Source organism: Streptopelia decaocto (assembly GCF_964273445.1).
Source record: "Streptopelia decaocto genome assembly, chromosome: Z".
NCBI classification, from domain to species: Eukaryota; Metazoa; Chordata; class Aves; order Columbiformes; family Columbidae; genus Streptopelia; species Streptopelia decaocto.
The window spans coordinates 73,643,034-73,656,217 of NC_138657.1; positions in this window are offsets into that span (position 1 = coordinate 73,643,034).

The window sequence follows — 13,184 nt, forward strand, 5'->3', positions numbered from 1 at the left end:
ATTACTAGTGGGTCCAAATTGTCTCTAGCTGCTTCCTTAAGAACCCCTGGTTTATTAAACTCTGCCTACTGGGCTTCAACCTGTGTTTTTCCTATTCTGAACTCCTCTCGCACCCTTTTTTAACACTTTCTGTTGTTGGTATCTTGTTCCAGTTAACCTTTTCCTACTTTTGAAGCACGGCACAGGACATAACAGTTTTCACTCACTCACTCACTATTTGCTTTATTTTCCTGTAAATAGCAGCTCTGCATTTCTTCATCTTCCACTTACTTCCAATGTAATTCAAGAACCTTTTCTACAGAGCCCTCTATATATTTTTGCAGCTTCTAGTCCTTCTGAGGTTCTTCAGCATGAGTTTATGCTTGCCTTTCCATCCTGCTCATCATTACTTGTATGACAGCATTTCCATTTGTTGTACAATTCCTTTCTGATTCCCAGGTCACCAGCCAGTGCTTGATGCTGTCACCACCATTTCTCACTGTGCTTCCTCTCTCCCCTGCACATCAGGACAGTTTGGCTCTGTGTGGCTAATTAAGGGCATGTTCATCTGATTGCAAGGGAATTAAGTCAACAGATCATAAGAAATTATTACCTGTCATATGAAACATAGTAACTGACTCTCTCCTTCTGTTTGAGCCTGTCCTGGTTGTGAAATTAAACGGGTTAGTTTAAACACCTTCATGGATGGGTTAAGCAAGCCCTTTTTATTGCATTTGCAATGGAGTAGTCTTTTGTATATGGTCAATTATCACATCAGTTAATTGACAGTAATATCTTCCGATGCACTAATTGATCTCATATCACATCCAGAGTCTCTTTTTGTAGCACACAGATTTTCTTTCACATGCGTTATCATTTTAGATTTTTTTTTTTTTTCCCCTAACGTCAATTCCCCAAGTTTGACAACAACTCCCCATTTTGAAGCCCATTATCCACATTTGAAATCCCCTCTTTGGGGCCCACTGTCCTTATTCTGCTATTGCCACAGAAGATCGAATAATACAAGTGCTGTGGGAAGGTTGGTGTAGGACAGTTCAGTTTGATATGAGGTACGCATAGGGAACAACAAAGCCCACCTTGTCTTTTCTTCTATGGCCTTCACCAACCTGCAGAGCACAGGGGAGAGTTCCTACCTGACACCGTGAGGGCAGCTGTCAGTCCTGTCCCTTTTGACACAAACACATCTTCCAATGTGAAGTTGTTGGTCAGATCCAGTAGAAATCTCATAGAGGAGGAAGTTGTGAGATCTCATAGATGGTGGAAGATGGGAACTAAGTGGCCTCCCCTTTAGAAGGCCACTTGTGTTTCCTTTCTTCTCCTTTCCTCATCTTGGTGCACATTCACCTTACAACTTTCACTGGGGCTGGGGACTCAGAGCAGAAATTCATGTCATGAGTAGTGCAGACATTTGAACAATCTCAACTTACCCAAGGGTCTAGGCTATTTGCAGATGTTATTTGATAAAGTGTGACTAGGTCTTGTCCTCCCTCATAAGCAGATCTGTGTTGGGGAACACAGGAACACTAAAAGCAAGTCTGCTATTAGGACTGAATCTGTAGCATTGATGAGCCCTTGTTTCAGATGAGGTTCCCTTGCAAGGGTGATCAGGGGGCTTAGCTTCTCTGCAATGAAGTGAGGTCAGCCGTTCAGCAAATGTAGAGATGTGGAAGGAGATATAATGCTGTGGGGGGTGTGACATAGTATAAAAGTAGTGAGCTCGGACAAACAGTACAACAGATGCAGACGAGGTGGAGTTGCTCAGATGGAAATCTACCTCTTCTTAGCTACAGAAGCATAAACAGGAAGATGCTGTGACTCATCATTTATTTGTTTTTGTTTCTTGTTGGACAGTAAAAGACAGATTGTCTGAAATTCACTTTTTGATTTTGCATTCATTGGTGTACCAGAAAAGTTCCCTCTGTAATGATCCCTGCCATAATCCCAAGCTCTCCACCTTGGAGATAGTAATGTTTATAGCCACTGCTATGTCTGTTCTCAGGATCTCCAAACAGAAGAACAGAAAAGAATCAGATTCCAGAGTAGAGTGGGGCACATTCTCTGCCTTTTAATCAATTTATTTCTGTTTAGCACAGTTTAGTCATATTCATACTGAAGCCATTAGATCTGTTGTCTTAGGTTTTATGATTAAGCTAATGTTATAATGTGGACATGACCCAGATCTATTCATGGCTACAAAACAGATCTTGCAAGAGGCTGTAAGAATAAATTCTTCTTGTTAAGACCTAGATTTTCAGTCAAAACTGATAAAAGCACTGAACATGAAGGTAAGCTGCTTGTTTTTGTAAGAAAGCAACAACAACAAAAAGAGCGGATTCCTTTGGAAATCTGGGCCCAGACATGATTGGCAATGCTTTAAATGTTGGCTCTTTGAGATGTTTTGGAAATACGTGGTTCCGGGATCTTGAGGGATGGGAACAAAAAGGGTTGTAGCTGTATAAAATAATACCCCTGAAAAATCAGTCCATACTCTGAATGGTTAAACTCATCGCAAATGCACAATGGGATCCTGACAGTTTGAAAGACTGAACAGAATCTCACCGGATGGTGGAAAGTAATAAGGAAGAATATTACTCCTGAAAGCGATGTTGCAACCAAGAGAAAACAGTGTTCCTGAAAGCACCGCAGCCACCAGCAGAACTCATGGCTGAACTTCGGTGATGTTCAGGCTGCACAAACTGACTCCATCATAACCAGTAGTCACTGGGGAGCAATTTATGAAGAGGAGAATGGGCATGATAGACACATGAGGTGTCAGTGTGGTGGTTCAGGTGTCAGACAAAGGCATTTTAGTACCTGACTCTTTGAATAGCTTTGGGCAAATATTCTGACTCTGAACTTTCATCTGCAATATAAGAAGGAGACTTTCTCATCAGACTGAGGCCTTCCAGACTGATCATATCTCAGAGACACCCTGAAGCTTAAGCGTATTTCCTTGGGCTAGACCTCTTTGTTAGAGATGGGAATAGAATCAGGAGCTATATCCCCACAACAGGATCTTAGAGGATACATCATCATGTCTCAGTGTCTCAGAGAACAGCAATGATTTTCTGATGAAAGATGCTTGTTTGCTGTACATCTCTTCTGGGGAGTTAGGCAGAAGTCACAAAGCAGGAGAAAAAAAATAGTATTTGATGGTTGCTTTGACCTTGGTTGTCTACCATGGTGAATGTCAATAAGAGTAATGCACTGAGAGCTGCATCACCATTTCCAGACCACAACATATAGGCTCTAGGGAGTCCTCTGGCTTTGTTCTGTCATGTGTGGAGGACATAATGTCACTGCACTTTTTAGTTTAGGCCTGGTTGTTTTGGGGCTCTGGATGGAAGAGACGAAACAGCTTGAGCTCCCCATAGGCCCCTGGCCATAAGCCAGCTTGGATCCTGCTGATACATTTCCTTGTGAGGAGAGTTGTTGGCTGTTGCCATTGACTTGAGCACATTCTTGCTCTGCATCTGGTTTCATGGCACAGCAACTGCCCTGTCTTTCACGTTACTGAGTAGCATCAACACGCGTGACTCCCTTGAACTAGTATATTATAGTTACTAAAGACCCCTGAAAACAAATAGATTGGACTTGTGGATCCTGCTTTTGTAGATCAGAACCATTCCTGTTACCCTGAAGACCTGCTTAGGGGAGTTTATCCAGCTTCCCTGTATGTCTGCATAGAAGAGCTGCTCAGGTTGCTGACGGTATTTGTACCTGGCTCTGAACCGACCTGCAGAGAACATCACCATAGCTTAGACGCACCTGGTGCTCTGCAAGCAGCCAAGCAGGAGACACAGCCACAGGCTTCCAGGTTGCTCTTTCAAGCCCTCATAGGGAAGATGATTTTATATATCAGTGTAAATGCTAGGGTGCAACTTGAAGTGTTTAAGGATGCTAAAATGCCTAAGGGATTTGGTAGGTCCTCTGAGGTCAGGTGGTAATTTGGAGACACCTGTAAATGCCTGAAAACCTTTGTAATGTAAAGCTCTTCATTATCCGTGGCATAGATTTCCCAAACCCAGACTCTGCTTTCCTTCATGAATCTATAAGACCCTGTCCAATCTTTTCCCAAACCTCCTGTGTTCCTCTGTGTTTTCTCCTCCCTTTCCTGGTGCTGCTTGCAAAGCATAACTCCTCTGGATCCAGCAGTGTGAGCCCTGCACCCCTCAACAGGCCTCAACAGCCTGCAACAAGCTCCGTATCCCTCATCTCGCTTCAGGGTCCTTCCTAAACCTGTCTACCAGAGTTTTCCTAGAATTGTCTCTTTTCCAGTAGAGTCAGTCTCTTTTGCTCCATCAACATGGTCAGCCCTAAACATCTATTAATCAGAGGGTATCACCTATGTGGTCCTTGTTTGTGGAATACCCACTCTACTCCAGTCCTCTGACCCCCAGCTGGCACAAAGTAGAACTCAAAACCAATTTCTATTATCCTGCAAGAATTTGACAAAATACTAAGCTCAGTTTCTTCTCCATCTGTCTGTCAAGTTCTCCATTTCTGGATGTTGTTCTCCCTGTCTCTTTCTCTCCCGCCTGTCACATATGGTCTGTTATCTTTGACAATGAGATTTTCAAGCACACTGTGAGAATAGTCTGTTCTAGCTTTGTAGTCATTCACAGTAATTTTTTACAGCTTTGAGTATTCAAATTCTCTGTGGCACATGAACATGTAAATCATTGATAGATATCTGTTTTCCCAGCTAGATTTTTGGCAAGATGAGTTTTTGCTCATCGCCACAGACTTTCAATTTGCATGGCTTTGACATGAGTAGGGACTAATTTGGCCTGGGCCTTGCTGTGTTGGGTGCCTTTGCACATGCACACACACACATACACGTGTGTTGCTGTACAGGATTAACTGGACTCAACACCTCTGTCTTTATCAGTCATCATCCTTATTCTGCGTCATGGCTGAGGCAGATGAGCACATGGTTTTGCTATTGACTTCACGATAATAAGTAAACAGTAATTAATATTTTGCAATCCTATAACCCCTTGAATTGGATGATCTGGAAGCACTTACTTAACATTAATTAGTCATCATTGCATAGCCCACATGAGGTAGATAAGGTCTCATTGTGGAGAACGGGAAACAGAGGCAGAGAGGAATACCAAGATCAGGCAGGTTGAACTTCTGTCAGAAGGGTTTGTAGTGCCTTGATGCTTCTCAAAACCTGTTGTAGTCCCATTTTGTAGACACCAAAGCAAAGTTGAGGCTAAAATCCATAGGTCAAAATCCTGCCTCCTTGATGTTCAGAACAGAGCCTCATGGAATTACTGAGACCTTGATTCCTGCCAGGTTGTGCCTGTCCTCTGCCTTGGATCTTCCTACTTTTGCTGCTGTTTGATATTTTGTGAATGATGGAGACCTCAGTGCAACAGGTCAGATGGGCATCTAACAGAACCAAAACAGTGGGGTGGGTCTAGACCTTGGCTGGATCTGGCCTGATATCTTAGAGACATCTTTTCAGTTGCCCAAAGACAACATTTGCCAAACCTTCCAAATCACTTAGGAATCCAAGTCCTTCAGAAGTGCATAATGGTCAGCAGAAGGACCAGATATAGATCAAAGTATTTAGGTAGAGGAATATGTGTCTAGACATTGCGTGGAATTTACAAACTCACACCAATGTCTCACATTTGGGCTTTGATTCAGTTGCCTAAACATAGATGTTCAGCGTTCTTTGGTATGACCTGATGTACTTCCTGACCTCCAGCTGCTCTTTGGAATGACAAGACTCTCCTGAAGTTCTCGTGTCAGATCTGCTAATTGGTTTAGTTACCCCAGGGCCCCTCAGAGACAGCTAGTTTGGGATAACTGAAGTGCGTCCTGGATGTCCAGCTTAATGGCATGTGTTGTCAGTGCACATCCAGCACATGTTTCACATCATCCAAGACTATTTCTCTAGGGATGTAGCCCTATCTTAGACATTGGACAGGGTGATGTGAAAGCTCTCTGAAAAGTCTTTGAATTTCTCTGGGTGAGAAGCCTAAAGACTTTGTTGGACCCAGTTCCTCCCAGTTCTGGGCCCAAGTCATTTAGGAGATTTGGAGAAAATCTCTATGTGCCTGCTGATGCTACACCTATGCAGTAGGAACAAGGTCACTGCAGGATCTCCTGCTCCTCTCAGAGACATCAGACCCCCTGTTATTATCCTTAAGGCTTATAACACACACAATGTCTTCCTTCCAGTATCCTTCTCATTCCAGTGTTTTCTCTATTGAAATCAGTATCACCAGGAGGATTTAACACCAACAAGTCAGATTTAACACCCCAGAGACTGTCATTTGTGGTTCTGGTTTCCTAGAATGTCAACTGGCTTCGTTACTTGCTTGTGTATATGTCTTTCCCAGTTAGAGGAGGTCTGCAAGCCAGTGTTAACCTTGCTCACCAGTGACTTCAGCGATTGACCTCCTACAAGAGGGCTGACTTGACAACTCTTTATCTTACTGGTCTCACTGTGAGTGTACAATGCTGGATGGCAATGTGAGCTGGGCTGGAATGTACATCACTGGGTGCTCTCACACAATGGACCTGGAGAGCACCAGACGAGGGACCTACAAGAGTTTATTCTGTGTCTAGCTGAAGAAGGGATAATGCCTCCCTCCATGCTCCCGTCCCAAGGAGTGAAGGGATCTAAATGAACTGCTCCAGCTGGAGGGTGGTGAATGACCCAAGAAAGAGTCATGATGGCCCTCTGGAGCAGAGGTAAGCTGTTTGAAGGCAAACGAAGGGCAGCAAGAGCAAAACAGAAGATGCAAGTGCTGCTCATCAGTTGAGCACTGATTGTTGCACACCCCAAAGGAGGGAAACATAGAATCATAGAATCATAGAATGTCCTCAGTTGGAAGGGACTCACAAGGATCGAGTCCAACTCCTGTCCCTGCACAGGACAACCCCACAGTTCACACCATGTGTCTGAGGACATTGTCCAGTCTCTTCTTGAACACTGTCAGGCTTGGGGCCGTGACACCTCCCTGGGGACCTTGTTCCAGTGTCCAGCACCCTCTGGGTGAAGAACCTTTTCCTAATGTCCAACCCGAACCTCCCTGGCACATCTTCCTGCCATTCCCTGGGGTTCTGTCATTGATCACTAAAGTGAAGAGTTCAGCACCTGCCCTTCCTCCTCTCCTTGTGAAGAAGTTGTGGACCGTGGTGAGGTCTCCTCTATCGGTGACTATATCTTCATGTGTAAACTCAAAGGGTGTTTTTTAAACCAAGACTGTGCGGGTGAACTTCAGGCTGGCTGAGCTAAGTGGAGAGCTGGACTTTAAAGCCTTAACAAACTTCTTTTAACACATGCATCTGGAGCAGTTCTCTGTGGTTAAAAATACCCGCCCAACTGATCAAAATCCAGGTCTTACTCAGTCCTCCTGACTCATTACACCCCCTGCCCTTCCACTGGTGTGGAGAGAGCCCAGGACAACTGGTTGCTGGGAGGCCCCGGTCTCTTTATGAAATGGGGTTGAAAACATATTTTGCCTGAAGGTCTTTGCCTGCGTATTTGCTGACAGCAGAGAACAGGGTGAGACTCATGGTTCTCTTGAGGCTCAGCAGCAGAGCGTGTCGTGGTTGATACAGACTCGTTTCTCTGGATTCATTCCTTTTTGGTATCTCCTCCTGTTTGATTCAGTCTTTTCTCCCTCCTCCACATCGCTTTACCCAGTTCAAGGCTTTCAGCCCCTCAAGCCCTAAATTAGTGCCTATTCCCTTCTCTGTCTCTCTGCGAAGACAGCTTCCTCTCTCTCTTTCTTAACATCAGACCCTTTATCTGCCAAGTCTCAACTCCCAGCTTAAGCTACTGGTTTAAAACGCCTCTGTGCGCATCTTGCTGCTCCCAGTCCCTCTGCTGTGTCTCCCGAGACCCTTATCAGCTGCACACACGCCTCCTCCCTGCCCTCTGTCGCAGATGCTGCACCTCCAGTGCCAGGTCTCCTCAGAGCCCTCCCATCCACCTCACATCCCTTCCTGTGACCTCCACATCCTGGCAGTCCCTGTCACCTAGTCCAGCCACCCCTGGGTCCCACTGCCTTCTCATTTGTCTTGGTTTCTCCCTGAGGAAGCACGAGGTGGTGTGTCCAAGAAAGTTCTTACCTGGCATCACATCACAGTCCTCATCTCAATGCTCATGCATTCTCTTTCCATCTTTTTGCCTTGTCACCCTCTCTAAGTACCAGACACTTCCTCCACCTTCCCAGTCCTGTTGTCACTAGGGTTCATTTCACAGTGTACTTGCCCCTCTACTCCCATATGGGGCCTCAGATAAACCCAGACAGATCCCCTCAGATAAACTTCCTTCCTTGTAGACAACATCTCATGGAGAAAAGCATGGTCAGGGAAGGTAATCAGTTCCCGTTTTTTATCCCTGGTGCCCATCTTCTGCCTTAGAACCCTCAGGAGCTGCCAGATTAATTTTCTTTGTGGGGACAGTGTTGTGAGTGCTCTTATCTTCCCTAGGAGCTGAAGAAATTTTCAGAAAATAAGTGGATGAATGCCAAAATTTCAGGAGAGTCTTGTCAGCAAAAACCTGCCAAGTTTCTGCTGAGGTCACCTGAGTTGCACCTGGACCTCACTTGGGTGGATTTTCACCAGTAGGCAAAAGCACTTACCTGCATCTGTGCCTCCTAATCATATCTCAAGTCCCAGATACAAGACACGGTCACCAAGGCTTTTACAAATATTATTTTAAGACAGGCAAATCATAGCTTTGTTACTAACCTACTTTTGTAAAGTGCTTGAGATTGTCTCTGGCAGAAAGAGGTTTTTATATATAGATACTTGAGGCAAACAAACAAGGTAGAAAACGTTCAGCCCCCAGCAGTGCCTCTTTGGCAACACTATGGGCAAGCCTGGGAGCAGAGCAACAGGCTGTGCTGGCAGTCATGCCGACAAGGCGCAGCAGAAGCGCTTGTGCGGGCAGATCTCTGAGCCTCACAGGCAGAAACACCCCCATCTCCTTTATCCAGAAGTTCTTGCTCTGTGGCAGGTCCCTCCAGTGCCCGTCCCATCCAGGCTGCCCCCCATGGCAGAGGAGCACCCCACGCATCCCGCTCCCTCCCTGGGGATGCAGGCACAATTTGGCTCCCACCGTCAGGACACCCACCTTTCCCTGCCCTGGGCATTGCTTCTGTCCCACCCCTGCCCGATTTGGGCAGGGGGACAAGTGGCCTTGCGATGTGTGTGCCCAGCCGGTGAAGGAGGAGGGCAGCGCGCGGTGCAGTGTGTGCACCCGGTGCGTGTGTGCGGCACTGGGCACTGGCTGTGCCCTGGGAACCGTGGGGACGTGTTTGCCCGTCTGCATCCTCCTGATGTGGATAGTCCGTCCGTGTCTGACGGCACACAGCGTGGTGTGAAGGGGGAATGAGTGGAAGAGTAGGAGGCTGCAATGGAGGGTATAAGGAGAGAAATCAGCTAGACCTGTTGGGATGGTTGAAATTCTGGTTTTGGGCTTGGATGGGGTGTTTAAGCACATTTCTCATCCCCTTGTGGAAACAGAGAAGTGTCTCTTCTCTCGAGGCATGGCCCTGCAAATGCATCCCATCCTTCACGCAGGGGAACTGGGGGGTGTCCGTGCCCCATGCTGGGGCAGTGCCTGTCCCCTGGCTCGGGAGGCTGCTCCATTCCGTGCAGATCCACAGCCGGCAAGAGACGACTGGCCCCCAGGCACTGCCATTATATAAGAGAGGGGAGGGAGGTTTCCCAGTCATAAAAGTGTTGCACAATTAATTATTCTGGCTCAGCTCCAGATCCCTGGAGCTCAAGGATGCCACACAACGTGACTAGAGCAGCACAGGCTCAGCCCAGCTGAGCCTCAGGCTAGCAAATAGCTTCTGTTCGCGTCTGCCTCTCTTTCCACTGAGGTGTATGTTCCTTTCGAAGGGGGACATGATGGAGCATGCTCTGGAGCAGCAGCACCCACAGTCAATGAGCAGCTGGAAGAATCTTCCAGCTGTTTACACTGGTGACTTCCCTCTCCATCACTGATAAACCCACCAGCCCACTTGCCCCAGGATAGCCAGCAAGGCACTGAGAAGTGAGAATCTCCATGCCTGGGCTTCTCATTTGTATTTGTCTGACTCAAGGCTGAAAGCCATTTGGTCTGACATGCCTTTGTCCTGGAAATTAAAGACCTTGTATTTTTCTCCCCACAGTGGTATTTGTACCCTGTAATCAAACTGCCTCTCCATCTTCTCTCTGAAAGATTGAACATACTGAACTCTCAGCTTTTCTCTGCAATGGGTATTTGATTTAGCCCTCAGGTGAATTTCCTGGTGCTGCCTTCACTGTCTTTAACTTTTTAACATCTTTCAAAAAAACAAAAACACCTGAATCCTCACAGCCCTGCACTTGTCAAGGCTGGGTGCCGACACTCCCGTCTTGCTGATCTCCTGTCATGCGAGGCTCCCTTACCCTCCCCTCCACACTCTCCAGCTATCCTCCAACTTATGGTTATCTGCTACACAAGCAATGTCAACAAGGAGGTCAGACATTGCAGTGACAACCTTTTCATTGCCATGGCCTTTCAAAAGCTGGCCCAGGTGACCACAGAAGTCACAGGACAGCAGGGCTCTGTAGTGGCTGTCCAGCTCTTGCAAGAACAGTCCTGGTAGAGGGCAGGGTTGCAGAACCAGAACATCATAATTGTTTGAAATCTCAGCACTAAGAAGCGTATCTTATGTCCACACAGACTCCTGAGCAGGGCTCTTTGAACTTTATTGCAATTAAGTTTTGTGGCCAGTGAAACTCAGCTTTGGTACACACATAGTGTCTCTGCTTTCCTCCACCTTCTTTCCCATGAAAGGAAGCAATAGCTGAAGCATAATCCCAGGCAGTGACCAGGGCTTGCACACATGCTAGGGCAGAGCTCAAACACGTCTTAAACCACCTGTAGTGTGCTCACAGGCCAATGGTGCAGAGCACAAACAGGGGAGCATCCTGGGCCCCAGGGCAACCAAGTTTTAGGGGCCAAAATCTCTGCTGCTGAAAGCCAAAGACGCTCTGGTTTACACACACAGAGGATTTAGCCCAGCATTTCTTGTTATATAAGTTAACAATAACCTTAAGGTGTTGGTTTGGAGCACATCCATTGAATGATGCGTTGTCCCAGAAACAAGGATGGAAAGTTACCTGTTTACCAAGCGGCAAAAACAATAGTGATGAAAGACAAAGCAGAGACCCAAGTTCAACAGCTCCAGCAGCTGGAGGTAGTAATGATAGATGTGATCATTTACCGTCCAAGTCCATGAGCTAGTTTAGGGTTTCATGGCCCAGAGTCATCCTCAGGGCACTGCAGATTGCAGAACTGTCTTCGAAGCACCTTAAGGTAAATGGAAATGAGCAGAAAACAATCAGGGCTGGTGTCAAGGGAGCCCTCCACGGCCTCTGATGAAACTCCATTTCAGTGAGTAAAAATTGATTTATTTCTAGATATGGAGCCTCGGGATGAGTTACCAGCAATCGGTCTCAGTTCCTGGGTCGCTCTCAGCAGGGTTTGCTGTGGTCCAACTTGAAGTAACCCACAAGGCTGTATACACTGACAGTGTGTCTGCATCTCCATTCTGGGACACCACTCGAGTAGAGCCATGGTGCCTCCTCCAGGACATGGGTCTTTTTTCCCTATTTGATGTCCTCTGAAAAGTACGTCTCAGCTGAGGGGTACCTTGCCTCTCCAGCATAGGTAGGGGTTGTGCATGGGTACAGACTGCTGCGGATTTCTTGTCTCTTGACTGAAGCTAGTGATGAGTCTTGGCCCATTTCTGAAGGAGCCAGGACAGGCTGTTGTTGCCACTCCTGGGGACAGTACAAGACACAGCAGCAAAGAGCTGTAGTCCCAGAAGCAGGTCCCACCACAACCATCAAGGTAAATCCTTCTGCTACAGCTTTGCTCTCCTGCATGCCCTGGGTCTGGATGCTTGGGGGCTGCTCAGAGCCCACTGCGCTTGGCTGAAATCCCAGCGGTGTTTGCTGGGTCTCTGCATGAGCTGACTCCAGACAACTTGTGCTCAGAGGCCTGCTGAGCTCAGCCACCACCCTTTCACCAAGGTGCTGTGTCCACAGGGCATCGGGGATGGCCACTGGCAGGGCTGCAATGTGCTCTGCTCCATGCTGCAAAGCTGCGCAGTGGTGGGCTTGTGGGTGTCACGTCTCTGGCCTCTTGGGTGTCTTAGGCATGCTGGGATGGAAAACCCCACCTGAGGAAGACTTCCGCCTCTCCTCCCCCTCACACCCACCTTTGCTCTTTTAGAGGAGAAGCAAGGCATGAAATTTCCTATATAGGTTAATAACAGCCTTGAGCTCAGATTTCTCGTGATTTCTCTGGCAGCAGCTGAGACCAAATCTTCCTGGCACATCCCTTAGGGAAAACTCCCACAAAAAACTAGCATGTCCTATTTCTCCCCAGTGGTCCACACTGGGGTGTGCTACCAGGTTTTCTCTGACTCTCCACCCTTCCCTTGTCATTGTCGACTCCGTGTGCCGGGTGGAGGGATGAATGAGCGGCGCGATGGCTATGCCAAGCCCCACATCCTCCTTTCTTGCATCGTCATTTCTGCCAGCTGAGTGTGTTCATTGTGGGAGGGGTGGGAGAGCAGGTGTGGAGCCAGGGATGATGCCTCTTCACAAGGGGTTTTGCAAGGCTGAGCGGATGCCCCAGGTGGGTGCCTGCAATAGATACTGCCCCAGCCACAAGCGGGATGAGTGTAAATGATCTTATCTCACCGTTCAGTAATAGGTATCCAACTTGCTGACTCCAGTTGCTAAACTCAACTCTGATTCAGGACCCTGTGGGCTTCCTGCAGGATGTGGCGACAGGAAAGGTGGGTGCGATGTCTGAGCAGTGGGCTCAGGAAACGGGTGGACATCAAAGACCCATCACCTGTGCCCCCCAGGAGGGGCTGAGGGCTTTGACATTCCCAGCCTGGAGGTGAAAAATGGGTACATCGGCATGTAGGTTAACAGGCAAAGCAGAAGAGATGCTGCCTGTCCCCAGAGGATGGAGAGCTCCTGCATGGAAAGCCCCAGCCACACGCAACAGACTTTCATTGACAAATTTCACTGGGAAATGGTTTTCCGAGGAGGGTGTGTGGCAAGAAATGTTGCTACAGGGTGGGCATTTTGGTACCTTAGTAGCATTGCCTTGTTCCTTCCACCCCACAAAACACATGGTACAGCAAAGTGTC